This window comes from Aphelocoma coerulescens, chromosome 13 (genome assembly GCF_041296385.1).
Source record: "Aphelocoma coerulescens isolate FSJ_1873_10779 chromosome 13, UR_Acoe_1.0, whole genome shotgun sequence".
In the NCBI taxonomy this organism is placed as follows: Eukaryota; Metazoa; Chordata; class Aves; order Passeriformes; family Corvidae; genus Aphelocoma; species Aphelocoma coerulescens.
Window position 1 is genome coordinate 1,157,501 of NC_091027.1, and position 18,184 is coordinate 1,175,684.

The 18,184-nt window shown below is 48.7% G+C and overlaps 1 long non-coding RNA gene across 4 annotated transcripts in view; it reads right to left on the reverse strand.

Annotated features, from left to right (window-relative positions):
• LOC138117972 (uncharacterized) overlaps window positions 1-11,163 on the reverse strand; it is a 19,299-nt gene extending 8,136 nt beyond the window's left edge. For 3 of the 4 annotated variants that reach the window (XR_011154931.1, XR_011154933.1, XR_011154932.1), the window contains exons 1-3: window positions 11,060-11,163; window positions 4,875-5,117; window positions 4,339-4,421 (exon numbers count right to left, since the gene is read on the reverse strand). This is a non-coding gene — a long non-coding RNA (uncharacterized lncRNA). Of the gene's footprint in view, window positions 1-3,838; window positions 4,422-4,874; window positions 5,118-11,059 lie in introns of those variants that run through there. The other variant, XR_011154930.1, reaches the window with a different exon arrangement.
• Between the last annotated feature and the right edge of the window lie 7,021 nt (window positions 11,164-18,184).

Below are 18,184 nucleotides of genomic sequence, written 5' to 3' on the forward strand. Positions count from 1 at the left end.
CGCGATGATGAGCATCTACCACCCTCCCAACTTCTATCCCCAATTCCTCCTCAAGCAAGCAAGAACATGCCATAAAATATCCACCACCTGCATTATTCCAAGGCTCCCTTAGCCCACCTTGGCTCCCAGGGTGCCAATAACCCACACCACAAACCCCAGCACAGCCCTTGAGCAGAACCATCCGTAGTATCACATTTTCCCACTGCCCAGGGTTAGTGCCCTGCGTGGGGTTTGTGGTTGGGGTTTTGGCTGGGGGTGGGTGGCCTTTTTCTCTTTTTTTTTTGCTTTAGAAATATCAACCAACTTCTTCCTGCTGAACAATAACCTACATTCAGGTTTGCATTAAGATTATCCCTCAGTTGCACACAGCCCACACCACCTCTATGTAAGTATTATGGATTTTTCCATAGTTGACTTCTAATTAAATTCCCCAGCTGAGCTCAAGAGCCATGGGAAGATAGGCATGCTCACAAACAGCATGGTGCTGCCAGCCCCTGTGCTTCCAGTGGGAATCTTTCCTGGAAAAGAAAGCAGGGAGCATTGAGCCTGCCACAGCTGAGCCGTCTCCATCAGCACAAACGTGCTGCCTTCACGTTTGTAGGGCATGGGACATCTGGGCATGGGTGGTCACACTTCTCTTAATGGTGACTAAGAATTACTCCTTCTTTTCCCCCAAAACCGAGAGCATTTGCAACTGGAATGTGGCTCTGGTCTGGAAATAGAACAGAAGTTTGCTGCAGAATTTAGAATGGAGAATAAACACAAAATAATTTTCATCAGGGGCTGTTGGACGTGAGATTCTGCTCAGGCTGTACCAGCGTTGCCAGTGACCTGCTGCCAGCTGTCACCTCTGCCACCCACCCTTCTCCAGTGCCACCAGGGCATCCTGGGACCATGTGGGGAGAGGGAAGAGCTGGCTTTGATGGCACTGTTCTAAGCCATTCCAATTTTCAGAGACACAGACTGGTCATATTGGAATGAAGTTCCTTAAAACCCATTAATGTGAGGTTTACAGGTTAGCCTGACAATAAAAGCTGACTAGCATGCAATCCATCTTTGATTTTTTGTTCAGGCACTGCCTGAATTTCAGTCTTCTCTTTTTTGGCTCTAGTTTCAGACTCTCTTCCCAGGAAAATGTTTGTAAAAATAATTTGCTATACTTAGAAAAACATTTCATTGGAAATTCATTACTGGAAGCCTGTCCTGCCAGTGGGAGCAAAGCAGGCTCCAGGACACCTCTTCTGGTGACATGTTCCTGCTGAACTGACAACCCAAGTGACGCCCATGTTTGTGGTACAAGAGCTGGGCTTGGAGTTCCAGCTCCCAGAATCAAAGGATTATGTGTGGTTTGCTACATCTATTAAAAAGATCTGTTGACTCCAGTCCCTGTGCCTGGTGAGAGTCCTGACTCTCAACGAGAGTGGGAATAACAAGAGCAGGATATCTGTTATTTTGAGGGTATTTCATGTGGTACCTGCTCAGGTGTGGCAGTGCCACTGAGATCTGGGGCTGTACCTGTCTCTAGAAGTCAGTGTTTGGCCTCAGAAACACAGACAGAGCCTCTGCATCCTGCCCTGGGTAACCTGGGAGCTACCTGCCCTCGGGAGAAGGGGGAGCATCATGGCAAGGACCAAGTGAATTTGGATTATGTCACTTAGCCCAATTGATGCCTGAGTTTTTTGTGCCAGAGCTCTGAGTGAGGAGCTCTGTTATCCCATGCTCCCCCTGGGGTCACCACAAAGGCTCCCCACAACTGGAAACCAGAACTCCAGCCAGGGATCAGCGTTCCCTTCGCCATCCCTCTCTCCACCCCTTTGCTCCGATGCAGAGCCCTCCGGATCCAGCATCCCACCCAGGCTGCTGCAGCACAAATCCCTCTGCTCTCCCCAGCCCAGAGCTTCACTCCCAGCAAGGAAAAGCACAGCTCGCTCATGTTTGTTAAAAAGGGAGATGGCACAAAAAGGCAACTCCTGATCACATCCCTCTGATCTGGGACTAGGAGCTTGGAATATCCCTTCAGGTCCGGGACTTTCCAAAGGCAGAGAGCAGGCTGGGGGCTGAGGGATGGTAACTCTCTGACCAATTACAAAGTAATTAAAAGACCCACCAAGAGAGCTTTGCATATGGACTTTAATTATTACACCACAGTCCTGCCAGAAACACACAAAAGAGGATCTTGGGCAGCTTGGAGGATGCATATGGCTTGTGTAGGTGGAGAGACCTAAGAGACTGTTACTTTGGGTAGGAAGTGGATTTTCCCTCTCCTATAATCTTGTTAAATTACCCTGGTTTTAAATCAATGATTTATATCTCCCTCTTCAAATCCAGAGGGGGAAAAAAACCCCAAACCCTCTCTAAACAGCCAGTGTGTGACAAGCAATACATTTTCACTTTCATTTACCCTCACACTGCAAAGTTCACTCAGCAAACCAGAAGTGTTAAAGGAAAATACTGGGAAGGACTGGTTAAAAAGAAAACCTTGGCTGAAGCGAGATGGAAAACAGATTTCCCGGGTGAGGTAAGTATCAGAAAATAATACATAATGTTAGACATCCGAAAAGGGAAGTAGGAAAATATTTAGGAATTTGCATAACCATTTGCAGCCTAAGAAAAGCACAAAAACCCAGTTTCATTAGGAAAGGACACTGCAAACAGTGCCAGGAGGTGCCATGCTCCAGGATCTTCCTGGGAAATGGCCATATCCTGTGCCCAGCACTGGTTTTCTGGGAGTGCCTGTGTGGAGCTGGCTGAGGATTCCCAAACAGATTTTCATTTGCCCTTTGGGTTTCAAGGAGCCTCCCTCCCTCCTCAGCCAGTTTGCATCTGTGCAGGTCCTGCAGCTTCCAGGGGAGGTCATCTCTTAGCAGCACCCACAAAAATAAAGTAAGACCCAGCACAGACCTGGAGCTGAGGCCACGCTGCAGCCCACCTGCAACAGGGAGCACTCCGAGTCTATCCAATTAACTTCTCTTCAACCCTCCAGCTTTGTGGAAGCCCCACTGTGCTGCCATGGAGCACCAAGCCTTTGTTATTTGAAAGCCAACCACGTCCTGGGCTGCACTAAAAGAAGGGTGGGCACAGGTCGAGGGAGGTGATTCCTCCCTCTCTTCCATGCTAGCAAGGCCCCACCTGGAGCACTGTGTCCAGCTCTGGGGTCCCCAGCAAGGGAAGGACCTGGACCTGCTGGAGTGAGTCCAGAGGAGGCCACAGAGATGCTCCAAGGGCTACTGCTCCAGGGGCAAACAGCCCCATGCTACAGCCCGAATGCCCCGTGTGAGGTGTCACCAGCGGGGAGGAACTGCGTGTCCCAGCGCCACGAGGAAGCACCGACATCACCCACAGATGTCTTCAGCTCTGCTGACTCACTGCTCTTCCCCCAGCAGGAGCATCATCCCAGCCCCGGGAGCGCTCCCAGCGCAGCCCTGTCCCTGGGGCTGCATCCGGGGCTGAGCAAGAGGGGAACTCAAAAAAAGCCCCTTTCTATTTCTGGCGGAGGTGGATGGAAATCACCAGGCTCCCAGTTCACATGGGAAGGCATTAATAACCTCCTGGACACTGCCACATCCTTTAACAACCGTGCTATTATGGGATGCTGAGCGAGCAGCCATGGGGCTCCTTCCCCACCAGGCACTGCCAGCACGGTCCCGCCGTGCCCCAGCCCCGGCACGGCGCAGGATGGGACTTTGTGTGCCTGTCCCCACTGCCCACAGCGTTTGGAAAGGAAATCCCCCCACGTGGCCTGGAGCACCATGAGGGAAATAAAGCCATCTGTTCACTGAGACAGGCCAGCTTCAAACCAATTAATGTAAAGAGCCTGTATTAAAGGGTCTCTCCTCGATGCAAATCCCCTCTTGTAAACAAACCTTACTGGTCCCAGCCCCAGTCTCCAAGCCAAGTTCCAATCTGATTAGTTACTCCACATGCCTTAAATTCCCCCTTACTGTTACCAGTGAATAAAACTATCTTTTTGCTGAGATACATTAAACTCGGACTGGATTTCACCTTGAGGTGTCCTTTGCAGTGATAATTAGTGAAACTGGGACTTCTCTGGGTGAAGAACAAGCAATTTAATTTGTTTCTTGGCAGTAGTTGTCCTCCAGACCACCACCCACACAGCTCATCACACGCTGAGTTTTATCTCCCATATTTGCACCATTCTGGACTATTTTTGGGTGCCTGCCTAAAGCAGAGCACAGAGGGCAAGGTGTGTAGTCCAATATATTAAAAACAGGAGAATGAATTAATGAGAAGGGAATTCAGCAACAGTTTTGTGCCATTCTCTGAGCAGCAGCCCTGGAAAGCACCTGTGGGAAAAGTACTTGGTGCAGGTGAGCTCACCTGGGCAGGATGAGGGCTGAGAGTTCCTGCAGGAACACACACTATGAACTCTGGAAAAGCACTGGGATGAGGAAACAGCCCCCCTATGGAGGAAATGCATTTGTTAACTGATGGTTTAAATGTGGGAGCACCAAACTGGAGCCACAGGCTGCTCCTGCACAGCTCAAGGAACCCCAAGGAAACTCCACAGCTTCTCTGAGCAGGAGCCTTCCCTCCCTCCACCAATACCCACTTTCTTTTCTCAGGTAATTAATTTGTCTTCTCAGTCTTTCCATTTCAAGAAACGAGTCTGAAAGCTCCTAAAATTGTATCAGAACCTGGGAGAAGCATAATGTGCATCCCAGTCCTTCCCAGCTTCATCCCTGCCCCACTCTGCTCCCCACAGTCGGGATGTGGTTCCAGCTCACCTCCGTCCAGCATCATAAAGGGTTTGATCCTGAGTTGCAACCAGCCTGATTTCTTTCCCTTGCTTTGTACACTTTTCTTCCTATACTGTTTAAAAAAAGACAGGAAACTGATAAAATCATAAGAGTTACCTCAATATGAAGCTGTTTATACCTCACTGATTTGCGTTTCTTCCCTGTAAAGCAGAGTCTGTAGATGTTTCCTGCGACGTTCACACAGAGGCTTTGCTTCTCTCGTCTTGCTTCGAGTCAGGTCCCACAGTCTTCACTCAGGAGAAGTCCCTTTCCCCCAGCAGTAATGGAAATTTCCCAAACATGGACAAAATTATGGTGCTGCAGTAGAAGACAGTAAGAGAAGAGAGGGGGATGCATTTCCTGAAAGCAAAAAAAAAATAAGCTTTTCAATAAAGGTGAGCTCTGCTGCCAGCCCCAGGACTTCGAACCAGTTCAGAACAAACATCTCCCCATCGGCCTGGAGGAGCAGAATGGGAAGTTTTGGTCTTAGAAAAAAATTCATGAAAAAGTGAAGTTGTGGATGCCCTGTGTCTGTATGTGGGGCTGAAGCTCCTGGGAGCTGCTGAGCTGCCCTGAAAGCAGTGCAGGCAACCAGGGAATCTGACAGCCAGGGAAGAGTCAGTGCTGGGAACACTTGTGATTTTGGCATTGAAAGTGTTACGGAAAACTCGCCATAAAGTTCCTCTGAGGCTTTAATTTCCCTACCCCCAATCTTCCTTTGATTTTGATCCCCTCCTTTCCTCATGGCCTTTGAACTCTTAAAAAGGCACTTTGAAGAGATGTCATAAAGCAGGGGTTTATTCAGGAGCTCCCCTTTGATGCTCCTGCTCCGTGTGTGAAGTGCAGCCCCGCAGGATGCGGAGCCAGAGGAGCCAAAAGCCGAGACAGAAAGGAAAGGGCACAAAAGTGAAAGGGAACAGCTCACGGACACGGGCACAACCCCACCCTGGATTCTGGACCACCTGGTGTGGTCACACCCAACCTGCTCCTGCGAGGGGGAAGCGATGGGGATGAGGGAAAGGGGCAGCGGGCTGGGAGTCCCTCATCCCAAAGGCCATCCCGATCTCCCCACAAGGTTACAGGTGGGTGGCAATCCCCCCGTGCCCGTGTGATGTCCCCAGCTGTGTCAGTGTCACTTGGAATATCTCTGGCACCCAACCCCCAGGGCTCAGCTCAGCCCAGCAGCTCCAGGAGTCGGTGCTGGGATCACCCTGCAGCCCTTCCCATCTCCAACTGTCCCAGCCATGAAAGGTCCTTCTGTCAAACACACAGAACAGTATTAAATAATCAAAAATGTAAATAGTCCTGTGCACACAAACTACCAAGAACAGGCCTGCAGCTTCCAAGACCAGCCCACAGGAAGCTGATGGCACTGCCAAGGCAGAAGGCAGGGTGCAGAGCTCACCACCAGCACCAGCTCTTCAGACCCAGGGCACATGAGCACTCCAAACACCCTTTCCACACTGGACTAGCTCAGAATCACAGGATCACTAAGGCTGGAAAAGCCCTCTAAGACCATCGAGCCCAACCCTGCTGCAGGCCAGGCTTAGGCTGGGTGACTTTCTTCCCATCCTGAGCTTCTTTCTGAATTACAATGGGACATTTCCAGAGTGCAGCTGTTTGTGCAGCACAGGCCCCGTGGCACGAGGCCACCGGTCGGAGCCTCTCAACTTTGTTTAACCTTTGCATAGGGAATTGCATTAACTCGTCCAAGGGAACCTCTCAGCAAGGGAGAAACAGATGTTCAGGCATTAGATAAGCTACAAGCAAGTCCATGGTGTTTATCAGCAGGGACGTGGGGTTGAGTTTGGGTTTGTTATTTTTAATGGGTGACCAGTGGTAGGAATTATTCAGGAATAAGTGAAAACTATCCTGAAAACTGCTTGAAGGGCTTCTGAAAGGATTTTTTCCTCAGTTGCTCCTTCTTACCTGCAATATCAATTTCTATTCTTTTTTTTTTTTAAATTGCAGCCAAGTATCTGCTTCCAGGACTGAATGCAGATGCAGCTGGAACAGGAAATTTTAGCTTGCTTCCAACCTGGGAATTTTGCACTTTAAACTTGAGATAAGGAGGGAACTTGGTTTTAAAGACACACATCCCCTAACAAAAGACAACTGTACTTCCAGAGGGGCCACCCCACAGCCTTCCTGAGAAACCACTACTGCAGAAAATGGCAACATCTAAAGAGCTAAGCATCCCTAGTGTGCATTTATTAAATTATCCCCAATTAATACACTCCTAGAATCACAGAGACACAGAACAGTTTGGCTCAGAGGAGACCTTCAAGATCATCCAGTGCAACCCCTGCCATGGGCAGGGACACTTCCCACTGTCCCAGGCTACTCCAGCCTGGCCTTGGATGCTGCCAGGGATCCAGAGGCAGCCACAGCTGCCCTGGGCACCCTGTGCCAGGGCCTCCCCACCCTCACAGGAATTAATTTCCTCTCAATATCCCATCTAATCCTGCCCTCTGGCAGTGGGAAGCCATTCCCTGTGTCCTGTGACTGCTTGTCCAAAGTCTCCAGCTCTCCTTGAGCCCCTTTAGGCACTGGAAGGCTGCAATATTATATGCCCATATATACACACACACTCAAAGGAGAAGGAGATTTGGGGACTGACAAATTCTCTACACTTAGAATTTTCCTCCTGAAGATTTGGAAGAAGGACCAGCCCCTCTGTGGTGCCATGTGTTATCACCACCCAGGCAAAGCCACAGCTGCACTGGCACTGCCCAGAAGTTCTGACAGAGGACAAGAGAGACAAAGCAACCACAGCTTTTCCTGGTGCAGCCAAGGAGCCTTGGGAAGGACCACGGCAGCCTGGCTCCTCCTGCAGCTGCTCCCTTCACACGACCAGCCCTGAGGAAAGCAAGCAAAGAGAAAAAAATGAGGTAGTGAATGAAAAACGAGTGTTTTGTGACGGGCATTTTGTGTTACCGACCTGTGGCAGATGTTTTTAAAGGCACAATCAAACATCTAAAGCTGCAAATATAAAACCTGGCACTATGGAGAAAGCCAGCACCCAGCTACCCAAACATCACCCAAAACTCAGGGCCTGAGGTTTCCATCCTCCTTAAGCCCTGCTCTCTCACTCGCATGGAGCATCTCCTCAAGGACCTTCCCCAAGAGGAGGGCAGGGAGCAGAGAGCTGCCCTGCCACAGCCAAACCCACTCTGCAGCAAAGTAGGTCAAACTGAAATGCTTTGCTCTCAGCTGAAGGTCACCACTGTCTCCCCAGCCTGCTCTGGGCAAGTTAAGTGTATTTACATTGAGAAGATGTAGAGAGGTTTTGGAGCTGGAAGTGGTTAGAGGAAAAACAGGCCGTTAAAGAGAGCAGGAGCATGAGCCTGCATCCGAAATGGTGAACGCCGAGGGGGGAAAGAATGAAAAATCCCAAATAACAGACATTTCCCTCAAAGGGCAGGAGTGTTAGAGCTGCCTTCCCCACTCGTGGGCAGGCACTGGGAGGTGTTCCTGTACAAAGTACAGCACTGATGAGAGGTCTTGGGTAGCATTTGCAGAGGGCTTTGACATGGAAAGTCCAAATTCCCCTTTACGAAGGCAAAGTCTGACAAAAGCATAATGGAAAGAGGCTTCTGACGGACAAAAATGGCACTCACACAAGCCCACGCAAACTTTCCAGCCTGCCCTCCAAGTGGGAGCACTGGTGTTTCCATTAAGTGCCTGGAAGCTCAGAAAGCTTCCGGAGGAAAAGTAAACTCATGATTAGACTGAGCGCGACTTTTTCCTTGGATTTCTGCAGAATTTTTACAAGGAGTTTTGCAACAGTAGCAGGGATTGCCCTGGTGCACTTGTGGGTGTCTTTTCTGACTGCCCCACAAGAGGAACACAGATGTAGCCATTTTAGAATATTTGTCTGAAATCATTGTTGGGGAGATCTGTCAGATGAGACTTCATGTAGAGGCAGAATCATAGACAAAGTCACAGAACTATTCAGGTTGGAAAAGCCCTCCAAGATCATCGAGTCCAGCCATTCCCCAGCACTGCCAATGCCACCTCTAACCCATGTCCCCAAGTGCCACATTCACACAGCTGTTAAATCCCTCCAGGGATAGGGACTCCACTCTTCTTTCAGGGAAGAAATTTTCCCCAGTATCCAACCTAAACCTCCCCTGGTGCAACTTGAGGCCGTTTCCTTTTGTCCTGTCACCTGTTCTCGGGAGAGGAGACCAACCCCCACCTGGCTACAGCCTCCTGCACAAAACAGGTAGGAAACAGCCCTGCATCTGGAGCCACACTAAACTTTGGGAAAGCCCAAACCTAAAGCAGGCTGCCTCCTCTGCCCCGGTCTCCCCAACACGATCCCACCGCCCAGGGGGACTCCTGGAAGCCTCAGGCAGGGGACACATCTTGACACGGAGGTTGCATCACAGCCATCATTCACACATTGTACAGACCATCTCCTCTGCTCCTGTGAAAGCCACAGCACTGCCTACACAGGAGAGTTATGTTAGAAGACTAATTAATGTATTTTGGCTGTCTCCTAATGAAACTCGGCAGCTGGAAGCAGGCACGGTGCCAGCACCACGTGACTGCTCCGTTCTCCCTTGGACTCGGTTCAGGAATCTCTCTGCTGAAGTATCCAGTTGTCCTGCACGACTCTTTTTCCCCCCAAACTGAACTAATCAATGTCTGGCTGCGAGTTATCATGGAGGGAGGGGGAGAAACATGCCTGGAAAAGCTGTTGTACATCACCCACGGTATTCCAGCCCCGCTGCCATGCAGCCATACACAGGATTCCACTCCTCCATTTATCTTCCCGCGAGCAGAACGGCTGGAAGCGGATGAGTGCCTGCCATGGAGGGCAGTTTTGAGTGAGGTTATTGCATTCTTGACTTAAGCCCATTTTTCTGGTTTCCGTGCAAACGTCAATGAATTTTAAAAGGCGGCATTCAGCCCGGACGTTCCGATTCAGACCAAATACAGCATCTGCTCCTGCCTAGCAGAGGGGAATCCATTGGATTTCTTCTCCTCTCACCGTTACAACCCCTGACTGTCCCACACATCCCAGTTACCTCCATTGGTTGCTGCACCATTCCCATGACTCCAGGCAGGAACAGGCACTCTAAAAGCACAGGAGTATAAATGCTTGCACCTCATACATGAACGCACACACGCGCACAGGTGTGTGCCGGCACCGAGCACGGCAGGAATGTAAATACGTTTTACTCCTAATTATGGAAAGTACTTTGGCAGGAGGCGGCCAGGAACACAAAGAGCTACTATTGAGGTTCCTCAGGCTGTGGCCTCCATTCAGCACACAATTGACAATATTTAGACAGCATGGGCTGGTTCCTTCCTTCGCAAGGTAACTTCCTCGTCTGGCAGCCCCGGGCGGGCTGTAAATGACCTTGTGTTTGAGGACAGTGTCAAATCAAATAAGTGGGCGAAGGCAGCGGCGCCTGCTCGCTGCTGCTGCTCCACCACCGTCCCCTGCTCCCTCCTCTCCACCCGCAGCCCCTCGGGCTGAATGCAGCTGGAAGCTCTGGCAGGAGATGCTCCCCTGCTCCAGCAGGGAGGCAGCAGCCAGGGAGCACCGGGCGATCCCACTGCACAAAGCAGGGACAAAAAATTATGACATGCAAATAAAGACTTACTTATTAATCCCAAAGGAATTTCATCTGGGGGATTGTCTGTCTCATCTCTCCCCTCCCATTTCCAGCCTTCCCCTAGCAAACTCTTGCCTCCAAGATGCTCAAAGATTTGCTGGTCTTTCACTGGGCAGCTTCACTCCCAATCCCCTCCGCCCTGTCCGTGCCCTGTTCCAGTCTGGCTCCCGTAACACAGAGGTCCAGACCACAAGGCACATTGACTTCTGCAAGTCTGGCTCTAAAACCAAATAAAAAGCTTTTCATTGACACTCAAGTGTAGGTGCAGCAAGTCAAAAGCCTTATTTTCATGTTTTACAGAGCTCCCACCTGAATAAATTCATTTTAAGTGCCACTTTTCCATTTGTGGATTATGAAAGGTTGGGAGGTCTGGATGCCATCACCAGGGACCAAAAGGCAATATATCACCCACTGCAGGAGCCTGTCAGTGCTGCTGTACCCCACGGCCACAGGCACTGCAGAGCCTTGCCAAGCACTGCCCCTGGTGACTCCAAGCAGGACCAGAGCCCTGCCTCGGACACACGGATGGACACATGGACAGATGGACAGCAGCAGGTCTGCTGCTCACAGGGTAGGACAGGCACGTGGCCATAAAGCAATGGTGGGACTTGAGTGTGACATGGCTCAGTGGAAGAAAAATCCCTACTATAAAATATTTCCTAATCCACCCACCTTCCTGCTCCCGTTTGGAGCAGAACAGCTCCATTGTGCTCCGGGGTTTGCTCAAGGCAGAGCCTGCACAGGGAAAGGAGGGGCTGCACATCCCTCAGCATGAACACACCCCCCAACCCAACTGGGGCTCTTGCAAACACCCAGTTTGGATCCAGGTGTAGCCCATTTCCAGCTATAATGCACAGCATCACCTTAAATTACAAATCACATGTACCTGTGGGTGTAAGTGCCTGAGGCAGATTTGGCACACCAACAGCTATGGGAGAAATCTGGAGAAATAAAGTGGCATGAGATTGTTGGCTTTGCATATATTTAATTTTCCAGCCATTTTTAATCATATGGAACCACAGCTTAGGGGTGTTGGAGCATCACTGCTGCCAGCCCAGAGGACAGAGTGGCTCTGTGTGTCCAGCCATGAGATTTGAAGCTCTGTCCACAGTGGGAACATGCACCATCCTATCGAACTCACAAAACATCAGCAAGCTCAGCATCTTCCAGGGAGAAGGATCACCAGGTTTAAAATCAGACCAGAAGCAAGAGGTGCTCCCTGTTTTCTCCCACTCAGCACACAGAAGGTTTTCCACAGCCCTTGGTGGGTCTCGAGCAAACCAGGGAAGGTTTGAGTTTATTCCACTCGTGCAAGGAAACTCCTCTGACAAACCAAACAGGGGTTTGGCAGAGGAGCTGCAGCACCATATGGTTCCTCACTCCTCACACACACAACCCTCCACAGTAATGCAGGGACAGAAGCACTAGGTGGCAAAAAAAGCCAACAGGTCCTTATTTGTTACAATCTGGAAATGAGCATTAATGTCTCCATGAAATTCTGGGAGTTTAATAACAACCATGATGGGTCTCAGCCCAGGACCAGTGTGTTTTGCTGTTCCCAGTGAAGGATGGAAGTGAGGGCTCACAATTAGACAAAGAAAAGGGGGAAAAAGGGGTTAAACCCCAAATTGTTACTAAATAAATAGTACCAAAGTAGAAAAAACATCTTGCTGGATTTCTAAGCACCATTTCCTTCCTGGCAATGGCCATGTAATAAAGCATCAAAATAAACAGTAATCAAAAAAATAAATATCTGGAAATGGTCTGTATTCCAGATGAGAAACATCTGCAGGGGTAGATCAGCAAATCTTTTCTCTTTTTCCTGGGCAATTAGTTGGACAATTCTGTACTCTTATAGGTAAAATTATTCTCCCAGCCTCTTCTATCACCTCATAAACTAAATCAGCATTTTTGCAAAAGAAGGTAAAATCAATAAATACCTCTGGATAAATAAGAGCATAAGACTCCCTCAGATGTAGCTGAGCCATTCTCCTTGGGACCATTTCCTGTGCAGCTCTGCTCATTTCCAACTGCGCTTTCTCAAAAGGATGGGGGGAAAACAACAACCCTCAAATGCTTTAAAATTTAAAAGTAAGATTATAATTTTTCCCGTGCCAAAACGAACGTGAGGTAAGGGCTGGATTAGACCAATGTATCGACTGTGTGACTTGTTACAGACCATAAACAAGGACAGTCCCATTAATTTTGGAACCACCACTGCCAATTATGAAAGCATTGTGCTTGCCATACACATCGATTAGAAAAGCTGTTTATTTGAACTAATAAAGCAGTAAATGAGCTGAAATTGTCTTTTCTTTATTTTTAATATGATAAATGGAATAAACTATGAGTACATCTGCTCCAAGCTCCTTCTCCACAACATGTTATGTCTGAAAAGCCTGAAAAATGTTCTTTTCTATTCCAACATTTCAAAGTAATGATTTTCTGCAAAGCATCACCTACAAAACATCCATCAGGCTTACACAGTTTAATCCTCATTCTGCATTTACCTCCCTTTCTGAGCTAAACCACATTACATGGGGAGGAGAAAATGGGCATTAGCCTCCAGATAAATCATGGGCAGCTCTGGCTCAGCACCCCAGGGTGCAGCTCTCTGAGATGCCACAGAATCATGTAATCATTTAGGTTGGAAAAGGCCTCCAAGATCAAGTCCAGCCATTAAGCCACCACTAAATAAAGTCCCTGAGTGCCACATGTACATATTTAAAGTGCCAGGGTGATCTCTTTCAGACAAATCTGTATTACAACAGTTTGAAGGAGCCAGAGGGCCAGACACAAAATTGTCTCTCTTTTAGCCACAAAACTCTTTTCCCTCTCCCATTATCACTATTTTTTTTAAACCTTGCTGCTCTGAGCCTCTCCCAGCAGGATAAACTCCTGGTCACCTTGAGCAGGAAAATGCACACAAACCTCTCAGATTTTAAAAACACTCCCACCAAATAGCAAGGAAAAGTCCCTCCAGCATCTGTGCAGCACTGCAGCAGTCCCTGCTCCCCTGAGACACCACACCATTATTCAATAGAGTAAATGCTGAACCTTTTTTTTGGCCAGGCACTGAGATGACACAGCGCATCAAGGCAAATCCATATTCCAGTTTTGGGATCTCCCAGGATCAGTCCAGCTGGAGCTGGGAATGCAGATCTGCTCCCTGCACTGCCTCAGAATGGGAGCTTAGTAAAACACCAGAGAGAGGAAAAAAGTGTCACCAGATAATGAACACCTTATTTTAGGCTGTGGTTAAGTAATTTGCTTTTCTGAGAAGGGAGGTTTTTTATTGTATTTAGTGGGGTTTTTAGGGCAGCCATGGTGAAGTTTCTACATAAAGGAAAAGCAAACAGCTGAAGAGTCCTCACTGGGCTTTGATCCTCCCTGCAGTGAGCAAACCATGAAGTGATTGTTAAATCCTAATCCGATTTAAAACTGCTTTTGAATGCTTTAGGGGAGGAAGTGCTGGCTCTCACCATCCTGTCCAGCCCAGGGGTTTAAAGCTGTGTCACTGTACCTGTGCAAAGCCAGGATCCCCCTCCCGGGCAGCTGCTGCTTCAGCCCAAAACACCCACCCTGAGATAAAGCACATTAAACTGGTTATGTATTTTCTTCCAGAAATACCATTCAAAAGGAATCAGGATCGAGCAACCTGCAAAAATGTAACACAGCAATTGCCAACCAAACTTCAGCTGCAGCATCTTCCCTGTGAGAGCCTCTCATGACATGGTGGCAGATGAGTTTTATGCCACCTATTGTTTGTGCCACTACCTTGTTATCCTCTGGAGCCCTCTGGTTTGTAGTCAACAAGGAGATTATCTTGAAATGCAGCTGGGCACAGGTACACCTGTAGCCCAATGACCCCATTATTACAGTCAGAGAGGTGTAGGACCCTGCCAGACCAGGGGCTGCACAGCCAGAGTGACAGCCCTGGTTTGAAAGGGTTCATGAAGGAGAAAACCGGGAACACTGAAGATTTAGGATGCTCACATCTGGATTCTGTCACTGTAGCAGAATAAAACAAAGCCATGATCCAACCTTCTTTGGTCAAGTGTGGATCAGAAGATGAGCAAACACATCCCAGCTCAGCAAGTCGTTATTTTCTGTGTGTTCAGTTCACCAAGAGCCTGGTAGGAGCAGAGATTTCAACATGAAAACCAAGGCCCCAGGACACCAGGATTAGAAATGTGCTGGCAACTGGCAAGATATCAGAACACTTTCCTTGGCTAGAGCCAAAAAGCAGCAATTTTGCCTGGAACTGGTTATAAATCCCAGCTCCAGAAAAGCTTAAGAGACTGAGTGTGATCACTGACACAGGAGAACCAGGACACGGGTGTTGGTTCCGGGGACATGGAATAGCATGGATCTTCAGGGGGAAAAAGAGCTTCCATGTGCCAGTGCAGGGTGGCTGCAGCTCTCCTGGTACTGGATCCCAGCTTGAACATGGCCTGAGAGCTGCTTCGGCCCCACAGTGAAAGACTTCATGTTCTCCAGGACGTTTCAAAAGGTAGGAACAAGGAAAGGCAAGAGCAGGACCCTCCCCTCCCTTCCAAAAGCAACTTCTAAAGAGCAAAATGACCTTTACTTCAGGGGAAGGTGCTTATGTAGCAAGACTGTTACATTTTTTGAAATGATCTCCTTTCAAACAATTAAAATCCACGCCCACACCATGTGCAAGGCCGCGAGTCAAATCCCTGCTTTACATCACACACGGCACTTTTAAATGACATCTCCTTTTTCCGGGGTGGAAAATCACAGTCAGCATTTGTATATAAATATTATTACACAGCTTGAATGTGGAAGCCAGGAAACAGAGAGTGCTGCATGACAACGTGCTAAAAATTCCTTGCTGCATTTTTTTTTGCGTGGAGAAGCCAGCACTGTTTGTACAGGGATCCCATTGTCACACACGGCGCTGTGCTCACAGCAGCTCGCCCAGGACCAACACGTCCTCCTGCAACCAGAGCGAGCAGCATGCAGGAAATTGTCTCCTGGGCTCCTGATACTCATTCACCGCTCTCCCAAAAATTACAGATTCATGTAACCTGTGCATACATTAAATCCCAGGCTGTTGTCATGCTCTGACGACTCACCTGCCTAAGAACAGGAACACAATAATTAGGAGGGTGAGCTTGTCCTCCGAAGAGAAGCAGATGAAGAAACTGCTGGCACACATTCTTTAAAGTAATAATAGCATTACTTATCTTATTAATATTGCTGTATTATAATGAAAGTACATTTTATTAGACAGATTTTCAACCTCAACAGTCCCCTTTCATAGCTCACAAGTGGCTGACAGGGCCAAAGGCTAGGACTGGACTTTGTTTTGGGCTAAGATTAAGCTTAGGGTCAGCTTGCCATGCAGTAGCTTGAGCCTGTCTGAGTGGCACCAGATCCTAATTTCTCCTGGGACACTTTAACTTGTTATTCCAGGACTAGAGAGACAGCAGTTAAATAGCCCAGGGCTTTTCCATCTCTAAGGAACAAATGACAACACCTGAAACTGAAATCTCCAGCCTCCAGATCATCAAACCTTAATCCCTCCATATCAAATGGTCAAGTCCTTGCTGCTAAAAATACCCCAAACTGGCCAACGCCGGCTCTTCAAGCATCCAGAAATAGTGGTTGGTTTTCTGAAAGCCACACACTTCCATGTGTGCACAATGTGCTGCTTGCCTTTGAAAACAAAAACACTTCCACGGGAGATACACACTGTTCCATTAGAGCAGTCGATCCAGCCCTGAGGCACGAAAACCTCAAACAGGGAGAAGCCACGTCTGGCACACGCCGATCACAAACGGCCAACAAAACACGGGGCACTTTGGGGATCCTGAGCACTGACATCCAACTATTCCTGTTGGGAAGCACCAAGATAATGAAACACGAGCCAGGAAAGACACCCAGCACGAACACAGACCCCACAGCCCGGGCAGAGCATGCAGCCCCTCGCCAAGGTTCTCCTTAAATCATCTCATCGCTTTGCTGCTGGACAAAGCAAAACCGACTTGTCAAAGGTGCTGAAGCTACTTCAGGCTTCCTAAGAGAGCCTGGGACAGAAAAGGGACACCTGACACTCCCTGGAGAATATTTTAAAGAAAAAAATGTGGTTTGAACTGTAAAGTGCCTGGGATGAGGAATACAGGAAAAGTGGACTAAGGTGGGGGGTTCCATTCAACCTGTTGTTTCACTGCTCTGCAAATCTCCCTAAAATTCCTAAAGACAGAAAAACTTTCCCTTTGGAGCTTCCAACCTCAGAGCCCATCAGAAGAGCCCACAGAGCTGGACCAGGGCCTCTGGCCCAAAATACCCCCAGGGTCAGATCAGTAGGACAAATCCACATAATTTCATTATTCATATCACTGAATTTGTTGAGATAGGACAAAAAATTTTGAGGGTTCCCTGCCTCTTTGGCTGCCAAGTTCCTGTCAGGGATATCAATTCACAGATCAGCTATCAGAATTTAACATTCCTGGCAATTCTGTGGGCCAAGATTTGATTTGATTATGAAAATTCAGGGTCATTTCCAAACTTTATCCATTCTGGTTCTAATTACTTCAATAACTGAGACAAGTTTTGAGGTGAAAACTCAAGTCTCTTTCAACACATGGTTTAATGAAAAGAAATTCACAAAATCAAAGGTCAAACAGGTCAAAATTAGTACAAATAACTTTTCCCTTCTAACATTAACCCTTACAAAGGGTACTGGACATAACTCGATGGATGTGGGAAGTGCTCCCATCCATTAGATGGACAGAGGACTTTGCTTTAGAATGGAAAGAGTGGGGGTTTAGACTGGACTGAACTATAAATCTCAAAATTCCCAACATTTCAGACTAATAAGGCATAAGGCTTCTTTTCACACCAGTTTCTCCTCCCTAGTTCTCTGTTTCCCAAGCAGTGTCCATTTGTCCCCCAGATAAGCAAAGCCCCTGCACTGCTCTGCACCAAACGCCAGCGAAGACGTGCCCAAGGACTCGGGAGTGTTTTCCCTCGGAGGAACTCGGCCGTCACATCCCATTCCATTTGGAACTTGGGCTATTTTTGCCCTGTGCATCATCCAGTGCTTGTCCTCGCTGGCTCTCGCCTGCCAGGACGATGACTAACTTTCTCCCTCCCCTTGTTCCCTCCACCCCTGAGAACGTTCACATCCATCTGGTGTTCCTCACAACAAAATATTTTTCAGAGAGCCAAAACACCGTAAAAGAGGATCAGCCAGCCCCCCACGCCCGGCCCGGCGTCCTCCTGGCTCCTGGCAGAGCTGGTGCCCTTCACCCCGGGCTGGGGAGGCTCCCCCCGACCCCAGCAGGGCTCTGCAGGGTGCCCAGGTGAGGAACCCTCCTGCACTGCACAGGCCTTTCCTTAATCAGTTAGATCCTGTTCATTGTCTATGGTTTAATTTACTTCCCATTTCAAAAGAAATACAACAGAATCCAAGGATAGTTTGGGTTGGAGGGGACTTTAAAACTCATCCATTCCACCCCCTGCCATGGGCAGGGACACCTCCCACTGTCCCAGGCTGCTCCAGCCCCAATGTCCAACCTGGCCTTGGGCACTGCCAGGGATCCAGGGGCAGCCACAGCTGCTCTGGGCACCCTGTGCCAGGGCCTGCCCACCCTCCCAGGGAACAATTCCTTCCCAATATCCCATCTATCCCTGCCCTCTGGCACTGGGAAGCCATTCCCTGTGTCCTGTTATTCCATGCCCACCTTTCCACCTGTTCCAACCACACAGCCTCACTTTCCCTCCCCACCCCACCAGGAAAAGGAGACTCTGGAGATGCTTTAACCAAAC